The following is a 9,970-nucleotide window of genomic DNA, read 5'->3' as shown; positions in this document are numbered from 1 at the left end:
TGTGACAGACTCTGTAGACTGTGTTGTTCCTGTTTGGGCCATTGCTGTAATAGAAGTGGTTGGTGATTGAGGGTGTGCGGATGTCATTGTCGCAGAAGTCTCAAGAGTTGTTGCTTTGTTCTCTGTTGTACTAGTGCCTGTTACAGCTGTTTGAGTACTTTGTTCTGGGGATGTTGGAGTAAAACTAGTGCTTTCTGAAGTGACTGTGGAAGGCGAACTGGAGGAAGTCTCTGAAGTTGTTGTGGAATGGTCCATGTTGGTAGTTAGAGTAATTTCATTGGTTGTGACTGGTGGGACAGACTCTGTAGACTGTGTTGTTCCTGTTTGGGCCATTGTTGTAAGAGAAGTTGTTGGTGATTGAGGGTGTGCGGATGTCATTGTCTCAGAAGTCTCAAGAGTTGTTGCTTTGTTCTCTGTTGTACTAGTGCCTGTTACAGCTGTTTGAGTACTTTGTTCTGGGGATGTTAGAGTAAAACTAGTGCTTTCTGAAGTGACTGTGGAAGGTGAACTGGAGGAAGTCTCTGAAGTTGTTGTGGAATGGTCCATATTGGTAGTTAGAGTATTTTCATTGGTTGTGACTGGTGGGACAGACTCTGTAGACTGTGTTGTTCCTGTTTCGGCCATTGTTGTAATAGAAGTTGTTGGTGATGGAGGGTGTGCGGATGTCATTGTCTCAGAAGTCTCAAGAGTTGTTGCTTTGTTCTTTGTTGTACTAGTGCCTGTTACAGCTGGTTGAGTACTTTGTTCTGGGGATGTTGGAGTAAAACTAGTGCTTTCTGAAGTGACTGTGGAAGGCGAACTGGAGGAAGTCTCTGAAGTTGTTGTGGAATGGTCCATGTTGGTAGTTAGAGTAATTTCATTGGTTGTGACTGGTGGGACAGACTCTGTAGACTGTGTTGTTCCTGTTTGGGCCATTGTTGTAATAGAAGTTGTTGGTGATTCAGGGTGTGCGGATGTCGTTGTCTCAGAAGTCTCAAGAGTTGTTGCTTTGTTCTCTGTTGTACCAGTGCCTGTTACAGCTGTTTGAGTACTTTGTTCTGGGGATGTTGGAGTAGAACTAGTGCTTTCTGAAGTGACTGTGGAAGGCGAACTGGAGGAAGTCTCTGAAGTTGTTGTGGAATGGTCCATGTTGGTAGTTAGAGTAATTTCATTGGTTGTGACTGGTGGGACAGACTCTGTAGACTGTGTTGTTCCTGTTTGGGCCATTGCTGTAATAGAAGTGGTTGGTGATTGAGGGTGTGCGGATGTCATTGTCTCAGAAGTCTCAAGAGTTGTTGCTTTGTTCTCTGTTGTACTAGTGCCTGTTACAGCTGTTTGAGTACTTTGTTCTGGGGATGTTAGAGTAAAACTAGTGCTTTCTGAAGTGACTGTGGAAGGTGAACTGGAGGAAGTCTCTGAAGTTGTTGTGGAATGGTCCATGTTGGTAGTTAGAGTATTTTCATTGGTTGTGACTGGTGGGACAGACTCTGTAGACTGTGTTGTTCCTGTTTCGGCCATTGTTGTAATAGAAGTTGTTGGTGATGGAGGGTGTGCGGATGTCATTGTCTCAGAAGTCTCAAGAGTTGTTGCTTTGTTCTTTGTTGTACTAGTGCCTGTTACAGCTGTTTGAGTACTTTGTTCTGGGGATGTTGGAGTAAAACTAGTGCTTTCTGAAGTGACTGTGGAAGGCGAACTGGAGGAAGTCTCTGAAGTTGTTGTGGAATGGTCCATGTTGGTAGTTAGAGTAATTTCATTGTTGGTGACTGGTGGGACAGACTCTGTAGACTGTGTTGTTCCTGTTTGGGTCATTGTTGTAATAGAAGTTGTTGGTGATTCAGGGTGTGCGGATGTCATTGTCTCAGAAGTCTCAAGAGTTGTTGCTTTGTTCTCTGTTGTACTAGTGCCTGTTACAGCTGTTTGAGTACTTTGTTCTGGGGATGTTGGAGTAAAACTAGTGCTTTCTGAAGTGACTGTGGAAGGCGAACTGGAGGAAGTCTCTGAAGTTGTTGTGGAATGGTCCATGTTGGTAATTTCATTGGTTGTGACTGGTGGGACAGACTCTGTAGTCTGTGTTGTTCCTGTTTGGGCCATTGTTGTAATAGAAGTTGTTGGTGATTGAGGGTGTGCGGATGTCATTGTCGCAGCAGTCTCAAGAGTTGTTGCTTTGTTCTCTGTTGTACTAGTGCCTGTTACAGCTGTTTGAGTACTTTGTTCTGAGGATGTTGGAGTAAAACTAGTGCTTTCTGAAGTGACTGTGGAAGGCGAACTGGAGGAAGTCTCTGAAGTTGTTGTGGAATGGTCCATGTTGGTAATTTCATTGGTTGTGAATGGTGGGACAGACACTGTAGACTGTGTTGTTCCTGTTTGGGCCATTGTTGTAATAGACGTTGTTGGTGATTCAGGGTGTGCGGATGTCGTTGTCGCAGAAGTCTCAAGAGTTGTTGCTTTGTTCTCTGTTGTACCAGTGCCTGTTACAGCTGTTTGAGAACTTTGTTCTGGGGATGTTGGAGTAGAACTAGTGCTTTCTGAAGTGACTGTGGAAGGCGAACTGGAGGAAGTCTCTGAAGTTGTTGTGGAATGGTCCATGTTGGTAGTTAGAGTAATTTCATTGGTGGTGACTGGTGGGACAGACTCTGTAGACTGTGTTGTTCCTGTTTGTGCCATTGCTGTAATAGAAGTTGTTGGTGATTGAGGGTGTGCGGATGTCATTGTCGCAGCAGTCTCAAGAGTTGTTGCTTTGTTCTCTGTTGTACTAGTGCCTGTTACAGCTGTTTGAGTACTTTGTTCTGAGGATGTTGGAGTAAAACTAGTGCTTTCTGAAGTGACTGTGGAAGGCGAACTGGAGGAAGTCTCTGAAGTTGTTGTGGAATGGTCCATGTTGGTAGTTAGAGTAATTTCATTGGTGGTGACTGGTGGGACAGACTCTGTAGACTGTGTTGTTCCTGTTTGGGCCATTGCTGTAATAGAAGTTGTTGGTGATTGAGGGTGTGCGGATGTCATTGTCTCAGAAGTCTCAAGAGTTGTTGCTTTGTTCTCTGTTGTACTAGTGCCTGTTACAGCTGTTTGAGTACTTTGTTCTGGGGATGTTGGAGTAAAACTAGTGCTTTCTGAAGTGACTGTGGAAGGCGAACTGGAGGAAGTCTCTGAAGTTGTTGTGGAATGGTCCATGTTGGTAGTTAGAGTAATTTCATTGGTGGTGACTGGTGGGACAGACTCTGTAGACTGTGTTGTTCCTGTTTGGGCCATTGTTGTAATAGAAGTTGTTGGTGATTCAGGGTGTGCGGATGTCATTGTCGCAGAAGTCTCAAGAGTTGTTGCTTTGTTCTCTGTTGTACTAGTGCCTGTTACAGCTGTTTGAGTACTTTGTTCTGGGGATGTTGGAGTAAAACTAGTGCTTTCTGAAGTGACTGTGGAAGGCGAACTGGAGGAAGTCTCTGAAGTTGTTGTGGAATGGTCCATGTTGGTAGTTAGAGTAATTTCATTGGTGGTGAATGGTGGGACAGACTCTGTAGACTGTGTTGTTCCTGTTTGTGCCATTGCTGTAATAGAAGTTGTTGGTGATTGAGGGTGTGCGGATGTCATTGTCTCAGAAGTCTCAAGAGTTGTTGCTTTGTTCTCTGTTGTACTAGTGCCTGTTACAGCTGTTTGAGTACTTTGTTCTGGGGATGTTGGAGTAAAACTAGTGCTTTCTGAAGTGACTGTGGAAGGCGAACTGGAGGAAGTCTCTGAAGTTGTTGTGGAATGGTCCATGTTGGTAATTTCATTGGTTGTGAATGGTGGGACAGACACTGTAGACTGTGTTGTTCCTGTTTGGGCCATTGTTGTAATAGAAGTTGTTGGTGATTCAGGGTGTGCGGATGTCATTGTCTCAGAAGTCTCAAGAGTTGTTGCTTTGTTCTTTGTTGTACTAGTGCCTGTTACAGCTGTTTGAGTACTTTGTTCTGGGGATGTTGGAGTAAAACTAGTGCTTTCTGAAGTGACTGTGGAAGGCGAACTGGAGGAAGTCTCTGAAGTTGTTGTGGAATGGTCCATGTTGGTAGTTAGAGTGATTTCATTGGTTGTGACTGGTGGGACAGACTCTGTAGACTGTGTTGTTCCTGTTTGTGCCATTGTTGTAATAGAAGTTGTGGGTGATTCAGGGTGTGCTGATGTCATTGTCGCTGAAGTCTCAAGAGTTGTTTCTTTGTTCTCTGTTGTACTGGTGTCTGTTACAGCTGTTTGAGTACTTTGTTCTGGGGATGTTGGAGTAAAACTAGTGCTTTCTGAAGTGACTGTGGAAGGCGAACTGGAGGAAGTCTCTGAAGTTGTTGTGGAATGGTCCATGTTGGTAGTTAGAGTAATTTCATTGGTTGTAACTGGTGGGACAGACTCTGTAGACTGTGTTGTTCCTGTTTGGGCCATTGCTGTAATAGAAGTTGTTGGTGATTGAGGGTGTGCGGATGTCATTGTCTCAGAAGTCTCAAGAGTTGTTGCTTTGTTCTCTGTTGTACTAGTGCCTGTTACAGCTGTTTGAGTACTTTGTTCTGGGGATGTTGGAGTAAAACTAGTGCTTTCTGAAGTGACTGTGGAAGGCGAACTGGAGGAAGTCTCTGAAGTTGTTGTGGAATGGTCCATGTTGGTAGTTAGAGTAATTTCATTGGTGGTGACTGGTGGGACAGACTCTGTAGACTGTGTTGTTCCTGTTTGGGCCATTGTTGTAATAGAAGTTGTTGGTGATTCAGGGTGTGCGGATGTCATTGTCGCAGAAGTCTCAAGAGTTGTTGCTTTGTTCTCTGTTGTACTAGTGCCTGTTACAGCTGTTTGAGTACTTTGTTCTGGGGATGTTGGAGTAAAACTAGTGCTTTCTGAAGTGACTGTGGAAGGCGAACTGGAGGAAGTCTCTGAAGTTGTTGTGGAATGGTCCATGTTGGTAGTTAGAGTAATTTCATTGGTGGTGAATGGTGGGACAGACTCTGTAGACTGTGTTGTTCCTGTTTGTGCCATTGCTGTAATAGAAGTTGTTGGTGATTGAGGGTGTGCGGATGTCATTGTCTCAGAAGTCTCAAGAGTTGTTGCTTTGTTCTCTGTTGTACTAGTGCCTGTTACAGCTGTTTGAGTACTTTGTTCTGGGGATGTTGGAGTAAAACTAGTGCTTTCTGAAGTGACTGTGGAAGGTGAACTGGAGGAAGTCTCTGAAGTTGTTGTGGAATGGTCCATGTTGGTAATTTCATTGGTTGTGAATGGTGGGACAGACACTGTAGACTGTGTTGTTCCTGTTTGGGCCATTGTTGTAATAGAAGTTGTTGGTGATTCAGGGTGTGCGGATGTCATTGTCTCAGAAGTCTCAAGAGTTGTTGCTTTGTTCTTTGTTGTACTAGTGCCTGTTACAGCTGTTTGAGTACTTTGTTCTGGGGATGTTTGAGTAAAACTAGTGCTTTCTGAAGTGACTGTGGAAGGCGAACTGGAGGAAGTCTCTGAAGTTGTTGTGGAATGGTCCATGTTGGTAGTTAGAGTGATTTCATTGGTTGTGACTGGTGGGACAGACTCTGTAGACTGTGTTGTTCCTGTTTGTGCCATTGTTGTAATAGAAGTTGTGGGTGATTCAGGGTGTGCTGATGTCATTGTCGCTGAAGTCTCAAGAGTTGTTTCTTTGTTCTCTGTTGTACTGGTGTCTGTTACAGCTGTTTGAGTACTTTGTTCTGTGGATGTTGGAGTAAAACTAGTGCTTTCTGAAGTGACTGTGGAAGGCGAACTGGAGGAAGTCTCTGAAGTTGTTGTGGAATGGTCCATGTTGGTAGTTAGAGTAATTTCATTGGTTGTAACTGGTGGGACAGACTCTGTAGACTGTGTTGTTCCTGTTTGGGCCATTGTTGTAATAGACGTTGTTGGTGATTCAGGGTGTGCGGATGTCATTGTCGCAGAAGTCTCAAGAGTTGTTGCTTTGTTCTCTGTTGTACCAGTGCCTGTTACAGCTGTTTGAGAACTTTGTTCTGGGGGTGTTGGAGTAGAACTAGTGCTTTCTGAAGTGACTGTGGAAGGCGAACTGGAGGAAGTCTCTGAAGTTGTTGTGGAATGGTCCATGTTGGTAGTTAGAGTAATTTCATTGGTTGTGACTGGTGGGACAGACTCTGTAGACTGTGTTGTTCCTGTTTGCGCCATTGTTGTAATAGAAGTTGTTGGTGATTCAGGGTGTGCGGATGTCATTGTCACAGAAGTCTCAAGAGTTGTTGCTTTGTTCTCTGTTGTACTAGTGCCTGTTACAGCTGTTTGAGTACTTTGTTCTGGGGATGTTGGAGTAAAACTAGTGCTTTCTGAAGTGACTGTGGAAGGCGAACTGGAGGAAGTCTCTGAAGTTGTTGTGGAATGGTCCATGTTGGTAGTTAAAGTAATTTCATTGGTTGTGACTGGTGGGACAGACTCTGTAGTCTGTGTTGTTCCTGTTTGGGCCATTGTTGTAATAGAAGTTGTTGGTGATTGAGGGTGTGCGGATGTCATTGTCTCAGAAGTCTCAAGAGTTGTTGCTTTGTTCTCTGTTGTACTAGTGCCTGTTACAGCTGTTTGAATACTTTGTTCTGGGGATGTTGGAGTAAAACTAGTGCTTTCTGAAGTGACTGTGGAAGGCGAACTGGAGGAAGTCTCTGAAGTTGTTGTGGAATGGTCCATGTTGGTGGTTAGAGTAATTTCATTGGTTGTGACTGGTGGGACAGACTCTGTAGACTGTGTTGTTCCTGTTTGGGCCATTGTTGTAATAGAAGTTGTTGGTGATTGAGGGTGTGCGGATGTCATTGTCTCAGAAGTCTCAAGAGTTGTTGCTTTGTTCTCTGTTGTACTAGTGCCTGTTACAGCTGTTTGAGTACTTTGTTCTGGGGATGTTGGAGTAAAACTAGTGCTTTCTGAAGTGACTGTGGAAGGCGAACTGGAGGAAGTCTCTGAAGTTGTTGTGGAATGGTCCATGTTGGTAGTTAGAGTAATTTCATTGATTGTGACTGGTGGGACAGACTCTGTAGACTGTGTTGTTCCTGTTTGGGCCATTGTTGTAATAGAAGTTGTTGGTGATTGAGGGTGTGCGGATGTCATTGTCACAGAAGTCTCAAGAGTTGTGGCTTTGTTCTCTGTTGTACTAGTGCCTGTTACAGCTGTTTGAGTACTTTGTTCTGAGTGTGTTGGAGTAAAACTAGTGCTTTCTGAAGTGACTGTGGAAGGCGAACTGGAGGAAGTCTCTGAAGTTGTTGTGGAATGGTCCATGTTGGTAGTTAGAGTAATTTCATTGGTTGTGACTGGTGGGACAGACTCTGTAGACTGTGTTGTTCCTGTTTGGGCCATTGTTATAATAGACGTTGTTGGTGATTCAGGGTGTGCGGATGTCATTGTCGCAGAAGTCTCAAGAGTTGTTGCTTTGTTCTCTGTTGTACTAGTGCCTGTTACAGCTGTTTGAGTACTTTGTTCTGGGGATGTTGGAGTAAAACTAGTGCTTTCTGAAGTGACTGTGGAAGGCGAACTGGAGGAAGTCTCTGAAGTTGTTGTGGAATGGTCCATGTTGGTAGTTAGAGTAATTTCATTGGTTGTGACTGGTGGGACAGACTCTGTAGACTGTGTTGTTCCTGTTTGGGCCATTGTTGTAATAGAAGTTGTTGGTGATTGAGGGTGTGCGGATGTCATTGTCACAGAAGTCTCAAGAGTTGTGGCTTTGTTCTCTGTTGTACTAGTGCCTGTTACAGCTGTTTGAGTACTTTGTTCTGAGTGTGTTGGAGTAAAACTAGTGCTTTCTGAAGTGACTGTGGAAGGCGAACTGGAGGAAGTCTCTGAAGTTGTTGTGGAATGGTCCATGTTGGTAGTTAGAGTAATTTCATTGTTGGTGACTGGTGGGACAGACTCTGTAGACTGTGTTGTTCCTGTTTGGGTCATTGTTGTAATAGAAGTTGTTGGTGATTCAGGGTGTGCTGATGTCATTGTCTCAGAAGTCTCAAGAGTTGTTGCTTTGTTCTCTGTTGTACTAGTGCCTGTTACAGCTGTTTGAGTACTTTGTTCTGAGTGTGTTGGAGTAAAACTAGTGCTTTCTGAAGTGACTGTGGAAGGCGAACTGGAGGAAGTCTCTGAAGTTGTTGTGGAATGGTCCATGTTGGTAGTTAGAGTAATTTCATTGTTGGTGACTGGTGGGACAGACTCTGTAGACTGTGTTGTTCCTGTTTGGGTCATTGTTGTAATAGAAGTTGTTGGTGATTCAGGGTGTGCGGATGTCATTGTCTCAGAAGTCTCAAGAGTTGTTGCTTTGTTCTCTGTTGTAAAAGTGCCTGTTACAGCTGTTTGAGTACTTTGTTCTGGGTATGTTGGAGTAAAACTAGTGCTTTCTGAAGTGACTGTGGAAGGCGAACTGGAGGAAGTCTCTGAAGTTGTTGTGGAATGGTCCATGTTTGTATTTAGAGTAATTTCATTGGTTGTGACTGGTGGGACAGACTCTGTAGACTGTGTTGTTCCTGTTTGGGCCATTGTTGTAATAGAAGTTGTTGGTGATTGAGGGTGTGCGGATGTCATTGTCTCAGAAGTCTCAAGAGTTGTTGCTTTGTTCTCTGTTGTACCAGTGCCTGTTAAAGCTGTTTGAGTACTTTGTTCTGAGTGTGTTGGAGTAAAACTAGTGCTTTCTGAAGTGACTGTGGAAGGCGAACTGGAGGAAGTCTCTGAAGTTGTTGTGGAATGGTCCATGTTGGTAGTTAGAGTAATTTCATTGGTGGTGACTGGTGTGACAGACTCTGTAGACTGTGTTGTTCCTGTTTGGGTCATTGTTGTAATAGAAGTTGTTGGTGATTCAGGGTGTGCGGATGTCATTGTCGCAGAAGTCTCAAGAGTTGTTGCTTTGTTCTCTGTTGTACTAGTGCCTGTTACAGCTGTTTGAGTACTTTGTTCTGGGGATGTTGGAGTAAAACTAGTGCTTTCTGAAGTGACTGTGGAAGGCGAACTGGAGGAAGTCTCTGAAGTTGTTGTGGAATGGTCCATGTTGGTAGCTAGAGTGATCTCATTGGTGGTGACTAGTGGGACAGACACTGTAGACTGTGTTGTTCCTGTTTGGGCCGTTGTTGTAATAGAAGTTGTTGGTGATTCAGGGTGTGCTGATGTCATTGTCTCAGAAGTCTCAAGAGTTGTTGCTTTGTTCTCTGTTGTACTAGTGCCTGTTACAGCTGTTTGAGTACTTTGTTCTGGGTATGTTGGAGTAAAACTAGTGCTTTCTGAAGTGACTGTGGAAGGCGAACTGGAGGAAGTCTCTGAAGTTGTTGTGGAATGGTCCATGTTGGTAGTTAGAGTAATTTCATTAGTTGTGACTGGTGTGACAGACTCTGTAGACTGTGTTGTTCCTGTTTGGGCCATTGCTGTAATGGAAGTAGTTGGTGATTCAGGGTGTGAGGATGTCATTGTCGCAGAAGTCTCAAGAGTTGTTGCTTTGTTCTCTGTTGTACCAGTGCCTGTTACAGCTGTTTGAGTACTTTGTTCTGAGTGTGTTGGAGTAAAACTAGTGCTTTCTGAAGTGACTGTGGAAGGCGAACTGGAGGAAGTCTCTGAAGTTGTTGTGGAATGGTCCATGTTGGTAGTTAGAGTAATTTCATTGGTTGTAACTGGTGGGACAGACTCTGTAGACTGTGTTGTTCCTGTTTGGGCCATTGTTGTAATAGACGTTGTTGGTGATTCAGGGTGTGCGGATGTCATTGTCGCAGAAGTCTCAAGAGTTGTTGCTTTGTTCTCTGTTGTACCAGTGCCTGTTACAGCTGTTTGAGAACTTTGTTCTGGGGGTGTTGGAGTAGAACTAGTGCTTTCTGAAGTGACTGTGGAAGGCGAACTGGAGGAAGTCTCTGAAGTTGTTGTGGAATGGTCCATGTTGGTAGTTAGAGTAATTTCATTGGTTGTGACTGGTGGGACAGACTCTGTAGACTGTGTTGTTCCTGTTTGCGCCATTGTTGTAATAGAAGTTGTTGGTGATTCAGGGTGTGCGGATGTCATTGTCACAGAAGTCTCAAGAGTTGTT

Source organism: Diplotaxodon limnothrissa, linkage group LG5 (assembly GCF_057381915.1).
Source record: "Diplotaxodon limnothrissa isolate DT_005_m linkage group LG5, D_limnothrissa_male_GT1.1, whole genome shotgun sequence".
Classification (NCBI taxonomy): Eukaryota; Metazoa; Chordata; class Actinopteri; order Cichliformes; family Cichlidae; genus Diplotaxodon; species Diplotaxodon limnothrissa.
This window is presented reverse-complemented; position numbering follows the sequence as displayed.